The sequence below is a fragment of the Cheilinus undulatus genome, linkage group 22 (assembly GCF_018320785.1).
Source record: "Cheilinus undulatus linkage group 22, ASM1832078v1, whole genome shotgun sequence".
In the NCBI taxonomy this organism is placed as follows: domain Eukaryota; kingdom Metazoa; phylum Chordata; class Actinopteri; order Labriformes; family Labridae; genus Cheilinus; species Cheilinus undulatus.
The window spans coordinates 5152642-5171369 of record NC_054886.1 but is presented as its reverse complement, the minus strand read 5'-3'; the positions used below and the strand labels follow the sequence as shown (position 1 = coordinate 5171369).

Genomic DNA, 18728 nt, shown 5'->3' with positions numbered 1-18728 from the left:
AGCTGCTAATGATTTATGCAAAGGGCAAGCAGCTCTATGTCATTATGTTGAAATGAATGAGGGAATATGCACATTTTACAATGTCACGCAGGGAAGTAGCAGCTGAAGGGTAGATTGATTTATTAAATCCCCAAAAGTAGTAAAAAGTCATGGATCCTCCACATCAGGCATCTCATTATTTCTTAGAGTACAAGACAAATTTTCCAAAAGGGAAGGGTAAAGGTTTTTATATCATACTGGCTTCATTATAATGTGTCATTTGTATCATATCTATTGTATGTTATATTGTGTTTGTTGTATCGTAACATGGTTGTATATTTTCAATAATAGCATAAACTATGCATCATTACTGATCATTGGTACTTTACAATGTCGTATCAAATCCTTGGTATCATATCTCATGTCGTTTGTATTGTGTTGTTGATGTCATGTCATAAGGACAAACAAAAGAATAAAAAAAAGTGGAATTTCAAATGTGATATACAGGGAAATTAATCACAAGTAACTACTAATATTCTGAGATTAACCCTGGTTAAACATTGCAACACTTGTCACCCCTAGAAGTGCACCTTAAGGAGTGACGTTTTTATTTAACAGAGTTCTCAAAAGAAAGAAGAAGTGGCAGAGTTTGGTGCACTAAAGCACAGGCCTGACCTCTACCCAACCTGGAAATTGCCTAATGAGGGAATGTTAAGGGCAAGGGGGTGGTGGTGGTGGTGGTGGTGGTGGTGGTGGGGGGGGGGGGGGGGGGGTATTACGACAGTGACCTTCAACAACTGAGCTCACTTTTGATGGCAGTAACCATAAGGAGACATGTCCCATTTCAAAAGTCAGTTTTTAAAAATTTAATTAGACAGGTTCAGAGCAAAAATTGTACATATCGCAGATTTAATTGACTTGTACCCAACTGTATGTAGCACCAGCCTGCCCCCAGATTCTGGGCTCTGACAAACCCAGTATATAACTGAGCTACAATTGGGTTCTGATGTTCAAATTACTTAAATGTGCCAGTCTTTGACAATTTTTGCTACATTTTTTCCACTTTAAACATTTTTGCAGATTTGTGACCGCTTTCATCATTTTTATACCCTTCATCACCTTTCTAAACCAATTTTTGTAGCTTTAACTCCCATTTTTGCCTCATTTAACCTTTTTCCAACACTCTTTATTTACTTTTCACTCCTGTTCCAGCTATTTTTTCCACCTGTAACCTGTTTTCACCATTTTTAGCTGCTTTACAATTTTCTGCCCTTTATCACCTTTCTCATCCCATTCACGCAGCATTAATCCCATTTGGCCACATTTTACCAAAATTATGCCACTCTTTAACTGCTTGTCACCACTTTTTCTGCCAATTTTTGCCATATTTATCTATATTTCCCAATTTTTAAATGTTTTTTGCCACCTTTATCACTTTTCTTAACCCATTTACACAGCTTTTATCCCATTTTTGCCTCATTTAACCCAATTTTGCCAATTTTACAGCTTTTCACCCTTTTTCCACCCATAACTGACTTTCTTAACCCATTTTTTGAAGCTTTCATCCTTTTTTGCCTCATTTAACCAATTTTTCCCACTCTTTGACTACTTTTCACCACTTTTTCCACCAATTTCTGCCACTTCTTACTTATTTTTGCACATTTTTAACAGATTTTCCCCATATTCTGCCCTTCAACACATTCTATAACCAATTAATGCAGCTTTTGACTAATTCATCCCAATTTTGACACTCTTTAAATGCTTTTCACCATTTTCCACCAGTTTTGACACTTAACACATTGTTGCCAACTTTTACAGCTTTTCACCACCAATTGTTTCTGCCCTTTATCACATCTTTAACCGGTTTTTGAAGGTTTTGTCCAATCTTGTCTCATTTAACCCAATTTTGCCACTCTTAAACTACTTTTCACCACTTTTTCTACCAATTTTTACCACTTCTAACTCATTTTTTCCTTTATTTTCCAATTATTTCATTATTTTTCCCTTGAAGTTCTTTCAGTTCCTTTTGCTTTATTTCCTGGTATGCTGAAACTTGTGCTCATCATGACTTAGCTATGAAGTCTGACGTTACCTTTTAAATGGTGTTGTGCAGTGTGCCAACCACATTTTTAACATTACCAAAGAACAGGTAATTCTGGATCCAGAAAAGAGGTTTACATTTAGAAAATAAATGCTGCATACTGTACTGCAGCATAAATAAATAAATATGGTTTATTTTTGTTGCTTCAATAAGACTGATTATTATTCAGGCCAAAAATGAAACATGGTTAACACAGATTAACTTTGATATGGGCCATGGTTTTGCTCAGTTGGCAGGGCCCGAGAAAGCTCTCCCCCTTTCCACCCCTTATGGACGGCCTTCATGCGGCATATTGTATCATTTGTATTAGGTTGTCTGAATTGTATCAAATGTGCCACATATCATTATATCATACTGTTTTTGTCACACCATTTAGTAACATATGTATTGTATATTGTTTGCCCTTCATTGTGTGTGTCACACATTCTATAGGACACTGATTTGTCATTTTGAGTAATCGGTGTGTAATAATTAGACTTGTATTGTCTAAACAGTACCATATCTGTCACATCCTGTTATATCGTACTGCAAAACATAGACGGATGTGAGGAAAAAAACATCAAACAGAGAGCAGAAATAATGATGGGACCACAAAAAAAAAAGAAAAATGACATTAAAATTTCCATTGAAACAAATGTAAGCCCTCCTACTAATGATATATGCAAAGGGGAAGCACCACTATCTCATTATGTTGACATAAAAGAAGAAATATGCACATTTCACACTGTCTTGCAGGCCCATGGCAGCTGCTGGGGTGTAATGTTTTATTACGTCCCCCAAATTGAGAAGAAAAAGAGTCATGCATCCTGCTCCACATCTGGCACACTCTCATATCTGGCATCTCAGCTTTCTGACTTCAAATGAAAAGTGTAATGTGTGAAACAGAGAGGGACATTCAGACAGATCCCATGTGCTGTTATAATATCTGCCTCCTGCCCCCACAGAAACAACAATGTTTCATTGTGTCAGCCTGTTTTTACTGCTTTGTTTTCAGGCTTCCTGCTCAAACTTCTGTCCTTTTTACCAGATGTGAAAGTTTGCTTCATAACAAATACCGGAAGGGTGTGTTTGAACGTGCGTGAAATGGGGCAACTGAATGAACTAGTCCAGATTTGTTTTACTTTTACAAACTGAGAAGCAGTTTTGAGTTTTCTCAGTGGATAACTCTACCATAAAGGTTTTTTTTCACGTTCCCCCTCCCATTTTACTTCACTTATCTCTCTGACACACGCTTTACTTCCTTCTCAAACTCTCGCCGTGTGATGAGTGAAAGATGAAGCCACATGGCACATTGCGTAAAAGAGCAAACATGATCCATCATCTTTTGCAATAGAGAAAAACAGCTCATTTCATGCAGTGAACACTCAGAACATTCCTGCCAACCGTCTTTTATGTCAGAGCGTGCTGCAAACAAGACTCATTGTCTGCTTTCTGCAGTGCTGAAGTCAGGAGTCTCACTTCCTGTTGTTACCTAATGTTTCATCTCAGTGAACAAATTCCATGGAAAGCCATAACAATTACCTGAAATTTACATTTTTGTGAAAATGTATAGAGAAAGTATTTAGCAAAAGCAAAATAATGTGGGAAAAAAATCACTGTTAAGGCCAAAATAAAATAATGGTTGGACAATATTGCTGTCTAAAATGTAAGAAAGTAAAAAAGCAGCTATTTACATCAATTGCTTGCCAAATGAGGCAATTTAAACCTCCTATTAAAAAACTAAAATGCTATACTATCATCCACTGAAGTAATTTATCTGTGACTCTATTTTTATGTCATTGTGAAGCAAATTTGTGGTCTTGATCACTGATGTTTAAAAGGAACATTGTTTATTAATCCTGTGGTAATTTCACTTCCAGCTCTCATCAGATGGTTCAAATTGCTCTCATTATGGAAGAAAAAGTATTTGAACTGAACATTTAATCCTGTTCTGGACACAGGCTGTCCTATGACATGAGAGCTTGTTCAGTGCAGCACTGAAAGGCATGCAGAGAGATGGCACAGTTCATGGTGCATAAAGAAATGCCAGGGGGATCCTGATGGTATACGGACACGCAGAAGAACGACTGCAGAGGCTCATTCAAGTCCAAAAGTCGGGGTTTCATTCAGCAGGAGAAGTGCCTGGATCAGGCTCCAGATTACTATATGTGTTGTAGTGAGGGATAACTCTTTGCTATGAACCTTTCTCTCTCTCTCTCTCTCTCCTCACTGGGCTCTGTATAGTTAACGCAGGTACTTATCCCAGGTCAAGTGAAATAACTCTGGTGTCAGATTAGATATCATATAAACCTGTTGCTATTTTACAGCCTAAAAAATAGGGCTGGGCAATTAATCGCAAATTAGATTATATTGCAATATGACCTGCTGCAATTTACAAATCACAGAAATTGCAGTATTTCTTTAACTTGACATGTGTCAAAATAGCAGTTTAATACATTCATATTTTGCAGCAGCTTTACAAGCTTAACCCCCTCCACCCCAGCCGCCTCCTTTATAGCTTAAAGCTTGTTGCGTCCTCATTTTCAGATTTATGCTGCTATGGATTAATTGCTTCTTAAATGATTACATTTTTTCAAAACCCACTGTCATGTATGTGTCCATCCATATAAGTTTCTAGCCATGTGCTCCCTGAAAAGTCAAAGCAGCTGCTTGACTACCACAGGCAGCATCTTTAGAGCAAAGCCTTCTCTGCCAAGTAAAACTGTAAACTATATCTATTTTTCAATGAAATGGTAAAATGAATGATGAGTGTTCCTGGCTGAATGTAGGTTATAATATTGATTTATTGCTTGAATTTGTTGAAAAATGCATAAGTTGAATAATCTAATAATTGCATATCAAACTGCAATCGCAATATCGGGGAAAAAAATAACAATTTGATTATTTTTTTCAAATCGTTCACCCCTACTAAAAAACAATATTTATGTGTACTGAGTCATCAACACGTATAAGTTCATCAACGGTGGATGCTGAATGCGATGACGTCGGCACGTGATGTATCCGTGCTCAGGCCTGGATGCACTGAGCAGTGTAAGTGCGAGCGAGTATATGTGATACAATACAATTCTACAGGATAGGAGGGATAAGATACTATTGGATGTGATAGGATGCGATATATATACACACATAAGATACAGTACAGTACAATGAAATGCTATATGATGCAATTCAATTCAATGCAATGTGGTAAGATACACTACAAACCTAATTTTCCGTCATGACAAGCTTTTATTGTTACCGCCTCATTTTCCTAAAATGACACTGATTGGTCAGAACCATTTTCAGTTCAGCAAAAACAATGTGGACCGGAGCTTTTCAAGATATATTTGCCTAATGACAAACATGGAGGATAGCAAATCCATCTGCTTTGCAAGGCTCTGTCTTCTACTCTCTGGAACAGACACTAATGCTGACATGGGCATTTGAATCTGAGGATAGAGGGACTTACTACTTGTATCTGCCAACTGGGGAATTAAACAGGCTGCAGGAGTTGATGCTTTGACGAAGGGCAGCAGGGCCACTCTCATCACAACTTCAATACAAACAAGCTGAACGTTTGTTATTTAAATCGGAACCACTGCAAAACAATCCGAATATAGCATATTCTGATTGTTTCACTTTTTGTGCATCTCTGCCTGTACTGCACAGAGCTGCATTGCTTCCTCTCTCCTGCTGCACATGCATGCATGGATGGATGGATAGATGGACATTAAAATGCATGGCCCACTGGCCCACAATTGTCATGATATCACAGTTCAGCAATTTTGGATAGGTATGTGATAATTTGAGAATCATACACTAATGTATCGCAACATTTGGCCAACAAAGAGTCCCTTAAAAGACGATTTTAATTTATTCACAACAATTTACTGTCAGTTTCACCACTTATTGTGCTTTATCCTTTAACTTATTTTCCATGTGCATTTGCATGCACATCCCTAATACCAGTATTGTCAGAGCAGTTTGAATTAGCATATTTCTCCACGGTTCTTCAAGAGTCGAACTTTGTTTTGGCTGATTAGAATAATACAATTCATGAAGCATGAAATCAGAAAATGAAAGCCAACAAAAGAAAAGGCAATACACGTCAACAAGGTGAGCTGACACAGAAACACACAGCCTACTCTGCATGCAGAAACGTGAAGGTAGAGCTGTGCTGCCGCAGCTGCAGGAAAACATCCACCCAAAAACAGCCACTGCTTAGGTAAACAAACTTGTGCTTCATTTTCAAAATTTCAGGTTTTCTAAGAAGTGTCTGTGGTTTGCAGAACAGTGCACATACTGTACATGTGAAAACTAATTTGTTCTCTGCAGAGCTTATCTGCTTCATTTCCTCCTGCCTGTCAAGGCCGTGCGCACTGAGCTACACGGGGGTTTGATTCTGAACTAGTTTCATGTTGTGTGTAAATGCTGGGAGCTTCAAATTCACCCAGCCAGCCTCCCTGCAGGGTTTTTTTAAACAACATTAACTCTGGCTAGTTCCTGTTTATGTATTCCTCTCTGAAACGGCTTACATCCCTGAACAGACCACGAACCCCACAATTTCCTGTCTTCATAATACCTCATTTATTATGCACACTCAGAGAATGAGCGTGAGAGATTAGAGCCAAGGTTTCAGTTGTTTCGATGTACTGTCAAACGACACAATACTTTTTTTATACCTATAATTAATGTTGATTTAAAATAGATGCCAGACTGGATGCACACTAAGAACTTCTAACAGTAATATGCTTATCGACCACAAGATCGTCTGTCTGAAAGGTTTGGTCTTAACAAGGAATCATGTTTTTTTCTTTTTTAAAGAGAACTTTAGTGTGAGTAAAAATCTAAAGATTTATTGATACCTGTTTAATACCATGTTTGCAAAAAAAAAAAAAATTCTAGACAGCCAATTTTTGCAAATTTATTGTTTTTACGGATCAAAAATTGCAGGCAAACTCCTGTGCACACAGTAAATTGCACAAATGCATTGGCAACATTTGGGACTGGCGATAAATCTGTCACATGTTGCCTTTTTCCAAATGTTGACAATTTATTTTGACACTGCTCCTTTTTAAATTTAAATATATGACTAGCTTTTATTAAGCTTAATGTACTTTTTTAACCACTGATCATAAAAATAACAGGGTTTTTGTACTGAGAGACACACTAAACTTCAAAGTAGGAAAAGCAGAAGGCCTTTGCTAAACTCTTATTCACAAATTCCCTGCAGTAATCTTTGCAGTGTGCATTCAAGGAAAGTTTAGCAAGCTGGAAATATCAGTACTAGACATCTGCAGCCGTTCTTGTAAGAATAAACAGCATACTTCATAGAAACGTCTCACTTGCAGTAGAAGCACTGAGTGAGCTAACGCTGGCAAACAAGTGGTCCGCAGTTTAAGCATGACCCTGATCATTGGTGACTTTCAACCACCTAAGAGGTTGAAAGCAGTGCTCACAAATGCCTCTTTGTGTTGTGTAATGACTATATTTTGAGATCTTAATGAAAAACTTAAGAGGGATTCACATAGTCATCAAGGCTTCTGCATGCTGTAAGATCACTGCCTGTATGCAGAGAAACACTTTCAGTCTGGTCTGCACAAGTTCCGCTGTTTGTGAGCACTAGAGTGACACTTCATTTATAGAGTTGTTGACATGTGTGCTACATGTAGGCTGATTTTAGTATGTCACTTCCTATTATTTTTGTCGCTTTGCATTGCACTTTAAAGTCATTGACTACTTTTACCGTCCATTGTAGGGAAGTTCTGTTGCATTGGTTTAACACTAGTCTATTTCCAAAACTTCTTTTGTATTCAACTTTTCTGTTGACCCACTTTTTAACGGTAAAAGCCAACCTAACCCAACAACTTTGATTGCCATCGATATTGCTTGTCATGGCTGCCTTCTTCACCATCCCCCATTTGGTTGAGCTGATGGCGAGTGCTAGCTTGGAAAACGTCAATTCCAGACTCAATCCGGTCTTGACCTGGCATTTTCCATTTTATGAGCCTGGAAGGAGCCACTTAACCCCATTACAAAGGCTTTCTTCAAATACTTAGCCCCTTGAGCCTTCAGTGGCTGTCTGGTCTTGCAAGCATCCATGGCTGTGACTTTAGTTTTTTTGTCATCCAGTGGCAGTATAGAGCCTGGTTGTGTGTTTTAATCTGCTGGAGAGGGTGAGTGTTATAGGGTGGAGCTCCCAATGTGGCTTTAACGTGTACCGACATACGCAGACAGATGTACATGTGCCATTAACCCACCAATGGGTCCCAACCCGGACTTTGGGAATGCTTTACAAGGAAGAGGAAATCACCTGCAACAAGAGAAGATGTAGGCACACTGGAAGTCCATCAAAAGAAGTTAGGACAGAAACATTAGTATCGGCATTTCCATGCATCTCCAAGAGATCTAAAGAAATTATAATAACCTCATGGTGTGGAATTATTTCCAATGTTTTTCCATCCATCCATCTTCTTTCGCTTATCCGGGGCCGGGTCATGGTGGCAGCAGGTGAAGCAAGTAAACCCAGACATCCCTCTCCCCCGCAACACTTTCCAGTTCCTCCTGAGGGATTCCAAGGCACTCCACAGGAAGGCGCCCAGGAGGCATCCTGATCAGACGCCTGAACCACCTCACCTGGCTTCTTTGGAAGTGAAGGAGCAGCGGGTCTACTTTGAGATCCTTCCGGACATCTGAACTCCTCACCCTATGTTTTTGCACAACTTCAGAAATGCATAGGAGTTTCTCTGTATGATTGGTAATCATAAATGCGAAATTGCAAAGTATTACCGGTCTAGAACTTTTATTGCCAGTCGTTTCTCAACTGGAAGTAAAGGGGTTTGATCCCAGCTCCTGACGCCATATGTTGATATGTCTGCCCATAAGACACCTAACCCCAAGTCAATCCCACTCCTTGGCCAGTCATGTGTGAATGCGTATGGATCTGTATGCATCAGTAGTATTACAGATGATGAACAACACCATCGTGTTGAAGAGGGAGCTGAGCCAGAAGGCAAAACCCTCAGTTTACTGGTCAATCTTCTTTCCAACCCTCACCTATAGTCATGAGCTTTGGGTACTGACCCAAAGAATGAGATCACATGTGCAAGCGACCAAAATGAGATTCGTCTGGAGGGTGGCTGGGCTCAGCCTTTGAGATGGGGGGGACTTTAGACATCTGGGGGGGGGGGGGGGTCTCAAAGTAGAACCACAGCTCGTTCGCCTGGACAGGAGCCAGTTGAGGTGATTTGGGCATCAGATCTGCATGCCTCCTGGTTGCCTCCCTGTGGAGGTCCCCCCGGTGCGTCCATCTGGAAAGAGACCCCAGGATAGACAAAGGACTTGGGGGAATATTTATCTCATCTGACCTGGGAATATCTTGGAATCCCCAAGGAAGACCTGGAAAATGTTGCTGAGGAGAAGGAAGTCAGGGTGGACTTGCTTGGCCTACTGCCACTGGGACCCGACCCCAGATAAGCAGAAGAAGCATGGATGGATGAATGTTATAATACTGTTGGCCACAGAGCTGCCTTGAATGAATGGGTGACTTGCTGTCTAATAAATGCTTTGAGATGACTAGAAAAGCACCATAAAAGCTCAAGTCTATTTACCATTCTGCTGTGGTGTCAGGTTGCAATATTAATATTATTATAATTCTGGTAGGCTAACAACCATTCATTATTTTTCTATAGAAAAAGAATACTGAGCTATTTATTTTGTACAGCCATTCAGCTAAAAAGAAAAGTCCAAATATTGTTTTCAGTTAGAGTCGCCCAGCCCTCCCTCATTGATAATGCACACTCAGATAAAGACTGTGAGAGATTACAAACTGAAACAAAGGTGGGGAAATTAATATTTGTTGCAGGTGCAGGACAACACAGGCACTATTCTTGGCCTTTTTTCAATTCCCTTTTTTCGAAAGAGTCACGCCTAAAGCATGTAGCACAGAAGGATGCCGGTAAACTGAAGCTTTAATTAATCACAGTGCTGCTATCAGCTCTGCTAATTCAGTGGCTTTAGTAATGACTCCACTGGTGAAGATACAGCAGCCGCGGGTTCGATCAGTTCTTCCGCCAGGCCCGTGCGCCGCCGTGTTTCACCCTGACTGATTTCATTCCAGCCACGGTCTGATTTATAGCTCTTCAAGTCCAACACTTTCCCTCAGCAGCTACCTAAAACCTCCTCTGTCTCCCACTCCTCTGCTCCTGGCTCTCTCTGCTGTGTTCAAGCCAAACCTTTAAAGGTGAAGCGAGCGGAGAGCACTGACACACTGAGATTTTACAGGGTCTGTGCCCTTTCATGGGAACACAAAGAACCCAGAGGGGACAGAGACACATGAGAGGTGATTAGATCACTGCAGTAAACCATTAGGGAAGGCTTGTTGCTTTGGGGTTAGTTTATAAAGGTCTGTGCAAAATTTGGATATACAGTATATATATTTTTTTCTTTTTTTTTTTTTCTTTTTTTTTTAATAAAAAATGTAAAAAGATGTCTATAAAAGCTCCCTCTGGGTGTCACAGGAACAACAAAATTAAATCTAGCAGAAAAAAAAGTTGAATTCTATAGATTTTTGTCACCCTTTATTAAAGAGATTAGACTTTACCGACAGGGGGCACCAAAATCAACACAAAAGAAAAAATCTTTAAAGAAGCTCTTCTGAGCAAAGACTGAACCAGTAAACAAGGCAGGGGAAATAAAGTGCCAATTAAAATCCCTCCTTTAAGGAAAATAAACCAAAATACAATGCTAATTCCATAAAAATTGGAGCACTGTGTAAAAAAAAACACAATGCAATGATTTTCAAATCTTATAGCAGCCATATCAGATGTTGAAACTGAGACATTTTACCATTTCATTAAAAAATACCAGCTTATTTTGAACTTGCAGCAGCAACACATCTCAAAAAAGTAGGGACAGGGGCAAGAAAAGGCCTGACAAAGAAGTGGTACTAATGAGAAAGGTTAGGTTAACTGGCAACAGGTCGGTGACATGACTGGGTATGAAAGGAGCATTTTAGGGAGGCAGAGTCTCAGGAGTAAAGATGGGCAGAGGTTCACAAATCTGTCAACAGATGTGTCTAGAACAATGTCAGAAAAAGTTCCCCCTTTGTAAAGTTGCAAATACTTGGAATATGACAGAAAGGTTTAGATAATCTAAAGGAATCTCTGTGCTCAAGGGACAGGGCTGAAGGTCAGTAATAGATGCTGATGATCTTCAGGCCCTCAGGCAGCACTGCATTAAAAACAGGCATGATTCTGTGCTGGAAATCACTGCATGGGCTCAGGAACACTTCCAGAAACCAGTCTGTTAACACAGTTGGCCATGCCACCCACAAAATCAATTTAAAGCTGTATCATGCAAGAAAGAAGCCATGTGAACACGACCCAGAAACGCCCCCATCCTCTCTTGCCCACAGCTCATTTACAAAGAGCTGAGGCAAAATGGAAAACTGTTCTGTGGTCAAATAAATCAAAATTTGGAATTCTTTTTGGAATCCGCTGCCATGTCCTGCAGTCTTAAGAGGAGAGGGACCATTCAGCTAGTTATCCTGGCACAGTTTAAAAGCCTGTATTTCTGATGGTGTAGGGTTACATTAGTGCCTATGGCATGAGCAACTTATACATCTGGAAAGGAACCATCAGTGCTGAAACTAGATAGAGGTTTTAGAGCAGTCTATGCTCCCATCCAGACGGTATCTCAGTCAGAGATGGCCTTACTTCAGCAAGATAATGCAAAACCATGTACCACATCCATCACAACATCATGGCTTCACAATTGAAGAATGCAGGTGCTCAACTGTTCTACCTGTAGACCAGAAGAAAACATTTGTCCCATCATAAAATGACAAATCCGGCTAAGACGACCCAGGACTGTTGAGCTTAAATGCTACATCAGACAAGAATGGGACAACATTCCTTTCCCTAAACTAAAGCAAATGGTCTCCTTACTCCACAGATGTTTACAGACTGTTGTTAAAGAAGAACAGATGCTGCACAATGGTAAACATGTCCCTGTTCCAACTTTTTTGAGATGTGTTGCTGCCATCAAATTCAAAATAAGCTAATATTCTTAAATACAAGGTGAAATGTTTAAGTTTAAACATCTGATATGTTTTCATAGTCTATAGGGAATAAAATCTGGGTGTATGAGGTTTGACAATCACTGCATTCTGTTCTTATTGACATTTTACACAGCACCTCACTTTTCTGGACTATTCTGGTTTGTTTTGCTGTGGAAATGTTGGACAAAGCTGTGATATTTGTGGACTGTAATAAACTTAGACCGGCACCTTCTCCACTGTAGCAGCTGACACTTTAATACCTGAAATAATCAAACCTGTTTCTAATGGTCTTACTTGCTTTTGTTGTTCACAAAGAGGCATCAGTATTAACTTCAAGCTGTTTCATAATAACCAATTAAAAAAACCTCACAGGGGTGTTAAGTAAATGAGCTTACTTGGTTTGAAAGTGATCCAGCTGGTTAAAATAGAACTGTTGACACCAGTGGCAAGAAATGTAGTAAAAAAAAAACGTGTGCATGAATAAATGGGATTCACTAATTTAAAGTGATATAGGGAAGGCAACTGACAAAGGCGACAAGTGCAATTATCCACACACTCCAACGATGGCGGACATCCAGCACGTTTCTGGCAGAGCTGCTTCTCTGTAATTATTGAGTTTTACTTAACTCTTCCTCATTGTGTTCGGCCTTTTATTTTATTCCTTCCTCTCCTACTCCTCATCCCAGTTTTGTTTTTTTTTTTGCTGTTGGGCTTTTGGCATGAAGCAGCAGCCCCGCACAATAGACCCAATTATGGCTGGCTCCGCTGATAAGTGCATCGCTGCTGCAGGTGGAGGTGAAGGAGGTGATGCTAAATATCAAGGGTGGCTGCTCCAGAGGCCTGAAGTAATTGCACTGCGGCAGTGGAGGAGAGGGAGGCAAAACAGAGATGCAGAGCCTCTTTTTAATGTCAGCTACTTGATTTTGGCACTAGCTTTCAGTCCATAAAATCCCTCCTTTGAGAATTATTTGAAGTCAAGATCCACTTGACTTCACCAGAAGCCAAACAAAGTGATCAAACAAGCTGATTAAATGGACTTTGGACAATTTGTTTTATTGATTAGTGACAGATTAGCACGAGTGGGCACATGCGTATGACAGCTGATGCTGAATATTTGCATCCTCTGACTCAGACGGTGCATGCACACAAAGCCAACTTGTCTGATATTCAAATAGAAGCAGTTGCAGTTAACCAGCAACATCCAGCTGGAGCAGCTGCACTGAAAACAGTAAGAAGAGAAGTTTCCGCACATCACAAAGATCTCATATGCTGAGAAAACTGCAGCCACTAAGATTCAAATGTCCAGACAGGCAGCCAGTCACAGCTTAAAAGTCAAATCCCACATTGTAGATGCCAAAACATGGGTGGATAAGGCTCGGGGGGGAATGGGCGAAGGCGCAGTAGAGCAAGTAATCAGCAGCCCCGGCACTCAGAGATGCCTTCTATAATCCCTGCTGCTCTGAGAGAGAAAATCACCTTGATTCACTGCAGTCAGACAGCTCCAGCCGGTATAAAAGACAGGTAATGAGGGGGCTGATCGAACGAAAATAAAGTGGGCAAAATACGTCTGACCTCTCGCTTGTTTAATTCAGCAGCCGAGGTTTTCTCATAATAGGCCCGGATGTGGCCTTCAGTGCTCTTCTCTGTTGTAGGAGCGCTCTCATCAGCATTCATCAAATTCATGCACTAGCCATTTTCCTCTGATGTCATGTTCAAGGTTTCAATAAAGATTCAAATGCCGCACTGGTGTTGTGAAGCTGTGTTCCAGATGTGAAAATCCTGTAGACTATGAGTGAATTGATATGGATTTTTCCAGAAGAATATAAGCCCCATAATTGGTTGATAATCATTCAAAGCCTACTTTAGACTTAGACCACTAACAAATGTCTATCACATCACAGCTTCTCTTAGGATTAGTAACTTAGAAACATCAGCAGATGCCAGTCATAACAGATCTGTGCCATCAATCAACTGCGTGGTTTCAGTGGTGCAACTCATTGGTTTCTCTTGCTTTGAAGCATGTGCCACATCCAACTTTAGATCAATCTAGTATGAGGCAATGAGGTGGAGTTAACACAGAGCTCTGCCAGTCAGCTCAGACACACACTAAACTATGAAGAACTTTTAGCCTTAATGTCATAAAAAGTGATGCATTTTTAAAAAGTAGAGAAATCAGCAACTGATGGGCCTACCAAATCCTTTTTAAATCAGGCTATGCCGATTTCTGCTGGGGTTTTTTAGCTCTTTTTATGGGACCAAGTAAAGTTTTCCTGACTTTTGCCACCAACCTTAAGTGGACACTGAAGGAACTGCAGTTTCTTTCCAAATCTGCAATGGCATTAAACACCGGTGGTTGTTTCTTTGTGCCAATTATGGATTAAGGTAATCTGACATGCCAGATAGACTGTTTTATATATCTACTGCATGGTTGTGTTTCACATTAATCTGGGAAAGCTCCCACAGAAAGCATTTGGGAAGGGCACAACGTTTTTAAAAATTCTCAAAAGGTGATTGGAGGAACATTCTGTCACATTTGTGACGGGCCAATCAGAGCGACAAGACAAAGTTAGGCTCCACGTATGCGCTTCTCCTGTGCAGACAGGCTACCACTGCTTGAGTTGTGAATGGTAGAGCTAAGAATAAATGTAAGACATGTACAAATATATTCTCTGCCAAGACAAGATTGCGGTTGTTGAACCTGCTTTGGCATAAGTTTGCTACTGTTCCAGGCAGGGTTTAGTTGTACTGTAAGTCCGTTTATAAAACAGCTGCTGAAGGAGTGATTGGCTCTGTTAAAGGTACAGCAGCAGTTTCTTTCAGATCTTGACAGCATTACTTTACTGAACGCCTTTCTTGGTGGAAGAAATATTTTTGCACTTCTCCCGGCTGGCGTCTGTGTGAGTTTTATCCACCAGCTAGCTCCAGCATACAAGTAGCTTGCCTACCCTGCTCATATTTTACCAGAGCTTTGCATGCAGAAGCTTTGCTAATATATTGTGAAATATGTCACCCCATATAAGCTGCCGTCCAGGAATGTGACACAAAACTGTCATTGATGACACATAAAATACATGTATCTAGTTTGTTATGACAGTATGAATGTATCTGGATTAGTTTACATCTTAGTTTCACAACTAGCTACCATGCTAATTCTGTAAACAAACATTTTGACTGAACAATTCATTGATGTTTTTTTCTTGATTTAAACCAAGACGACACAGTAAAACCTGTAGTACAGCGTTATTCTTATTCTGACCAGGGTGGAGCCAGTAGTGGCCAACCAGGGCTACCCTGAAATCTGATCGGCCATTTGCCTTGTCAGCAATTAACTTGCTATTTAAGCACATCTAATCACTGAGCACATCTTTATTGGACTGGATTGAATAGCCCCTGGTTTACACCATCTTCCCGTAGGATGAGACAAATTGCTTTCTGCAAAGTCTTCAGTGTGTGTTTTCTTTGCAGCAGTGTTGCTCCTTTAGTACCATCTGTTTTCGCCATATGGAATCTGCACATCCTCTAGATATATTACGGTAGTTGAGCTCTCAGCCTGCAGTGATGAAACAGTCACTCTGCCCTCCTCCACCCGACCCTAACTAAGGAATGTTCTCTGACAAACCAGTACTCCACCTGTTTACCAGCTGCATGGTTATGACCTGACAAGGGCAGAAAGTGGTTAAAAAAGAGCGCCAACCCTGGCTGGTGTGGTCTATGTTATGTATACCAGCATGTCCTAAGCACTGAGGTTAGGTCCCATGCAGTTTGTGATGGTGGCGGCTGCATGCACTTACCATAACGTCGCTAAATGTCTCAGCACTTTATAGTGCCATAGAAGTCGCCTCAGTCTAAAAGCTACAGCCAACTTTATAGATAAAGAAAGCACCACTTTTACACTGGATTTTAGGGTGCTTTAAAAGAAGTTTCTTTTTATTTACAATAATACTATTTATCAGTATGATATCCATGTATCCAGAGGACAACAATTTCCAAAATCAGTATAAATACATCTGTGAGGATGTGGATTTGTTACTGAGGAAATCTGGCTCATCATGTTTTATCTTAAAATGCTGTTTCACTATTATCCACTGAGAACAAAATTATTTTTTGCATTTTTGGAGGCTGATTAACTATAAGGGTTGATGCAAGACACCTAGAATGGTTCTGTTATCAGTATAAATGGTGTGTTTCTGCCAAAAGTTGAAGTGTATGCCTGGTTCATCGCATAATGCATGAGAGAGAACACAATCAAAAGTAGCTAATGAGTTCATAAATATGCTTTTTTGCTGACTAGACCGTATTCAATATCTAAGAGTTTGTACCGCCGACGTCAGGTCAAATTTATGACAGAATTTGAGTTTTGCAAGATGAAAATGGCCATATGTGAGAAAAGTGAATGCAGGCGTTAATTGGTCGTTAGCAGAACAGCCAGGAGCCTCTGTCAATTTGAGGGATACCTCAGACATGAAATCTGCAGATTAAATCCGGCCTCTGCATCTTTCCTCCATCCATATTCTTAGAAGATGTCATTACGTTGCAACAGGCTTTTTTTTACCATCGTTTTTACAACACTCAAGACAGAATAAAGAGCAGCTCTGTCTTATAACCTAATTTTAGGAACAGGCGTTTCTCCCTCCGCCCCCACAGCGCCCAGGGATGCTCCTCTGCTTCAAAAAATACCTTGACACCGGCCTGTTCATTCCGTTAATTGAACTGGTGCATTTATAAGATGCATCCAATGACTTTAACAAGTCTGAGCTGAGCAGCTGTGAGCATTGTTTCCTCATACAGTAGTCCCTGATTAGTCAACATTAAACACTCTCAGGCTCGCATAGCTGCGGTTGCAAGAGGACAAGTTCACGCGAGCTTATGTAGTGTTTCACAACAACTGTTCAAAATCCCACTCATAGACTTACTGATCGTGGACTGATCACATATTAAAAATAACTGCCTAATTAATACATTAATGAGACGGGACACCTGGAAGCCGCCATGCGTAAAAATGTCCTAATGCGCACTCACTTTCGTTCAAACGTGCAAGTTATGGCACATTTCTTACCTTCAGAGTTTGCAGGGTCCCATACTCTTCAAGAGAAAGCTTCAGTGATAACAGTTGTGGAGACAGCACAGAGGTGAAAATCGTTACATCACCAGCACCTCCAAACTCAACACGCCTCGAAGTGGGGACACCGGGTCAGGCAGAGAGAGGCACTCATCAGAAGAAGCTCGGATCCTTCCTCAGAGTTCGTGCGGACGCTCCACTGAATGAGCTATGCGGGTATTTTCTTCGTGGCACATTAACCCAACAAAGTCCCTCTCCTGGCGCACTTCGGGCACCAAGTTGATGTGTGTTGTTGCTGTTGCAGCTCTGTCATCCGCTCGCAGCTGGACCGTGTGCCAGCCTTCTGCTCGGGTTCCAGCTGTGCAGCTCGCAGACACACTGCAGAGTCACAGTCCCGCCTATTGGTAGTATCACAGCAACACCACAGTCAGTGCACATGCTTGTTGTGTACGAGCAGCTATGCACCATTACGCACCACAACAATCTGTCTTTTTGTTGGCTGTTATGCGACATCAATGCGACATGCCAGTAAAAAGAACTTAAGTGTACTCTGTTTACGTCTAGGGAAGTGCTGACTTCAAATAAACCTCGTTAACTGAACTATTACCGACATTTTATCATGTGAACGGATTCCTTTGGCCGAAACACCAAATGTTTTCTTTTTTATTCATGAAACAAGAAGGGAATAGCTGCTGCAGTTATGTGTCTGACTTAATTTGAGACCATTAATGCGGTATTGTCATTTTCAGCTATGTTCTTGGGGTGATTTCCCGCTGCAATCCTCAGTTACATGTCTCACGTTCATACAGAGCTCAAACAAACCTGTTGCTGCAGCATGGGGTCCTGCCCCCTCGATGACGTCACATGGTGCATTCAGGTTATGCCGGGTCAAGTGGTTCGGAGACGGCATAAACATGAAATGTATGGATTCTTTATGGTCATTTAAGGGTGAAAAAATGCGATATTGTTTTAAAGTAGTTACTAAACGTTTACATTTCAGTAACTGGTGCTATATGCCTATTGGTATTACCCGTAAAAACTGTTGTAGGCATATTCTATTAATAACTAATGTAAAGTGTTAAAAAAAATAGAAAAGGTTAAATAGTAATAAATTATCATATTCATATTTAAATAGCAATAAATACAGATAGAATATATGATTACAGCGTTTCTATGACTTTACTATAAATATTTACATGTTCGTTAGCTAAGTAACGGCTGAAAACAATGCTAACAGTTGTCACTACCCTTATCAAACGTAGCTAATTTTTACATTTAATTCTGCATCCATATCGATATAATTGTATTTGTGAGTCATTTGTAACCTTATGAAAACGTTTCTTAATACTTTTTTGTCAAATTATAAAGCTTAGACCTGCAATATGTTGATTTCCCCCTGTAAATTCTACAGCTAGCATAAACCAGTTCGTAGCTAACAGCGCCGTCTGAATGGTCGCGATAAGAGATGAATGATGGGAAATTTCTTGTTCGCTCTTGTTTTATTTAGGGCTTGTTGTACAAAAAAAAAACGATTATAAGCATAATGAGCA

At 40.3% G+C, this 18728-nt stretch overlaps 1 protein-coding gene across 2 annotated transcripts in view; it reads right to left on the bottom strand.

Moving 5' to 3' along the window:
* LOC121504388 (RAS guanyl-releasing protein 2-like) overlaps positions 1-17545 on the bottom strand; it is a 106824-nt gene extending 89279 nt beyond the window's left edge. For both annotated transcript variants that reach the window (XM_041779101.1, XM_041779102.1), the window contains exon 1: positions 17176-17545. The gene's annotated coding sequence lies outside the window, so the exon portion shown is untranslated. The remainder of the gene's footprint in view (positions 1-17175) is intronic.
* Between the last annotated feature and the right edge of the window lie 1183 nt (positions 17546-18728).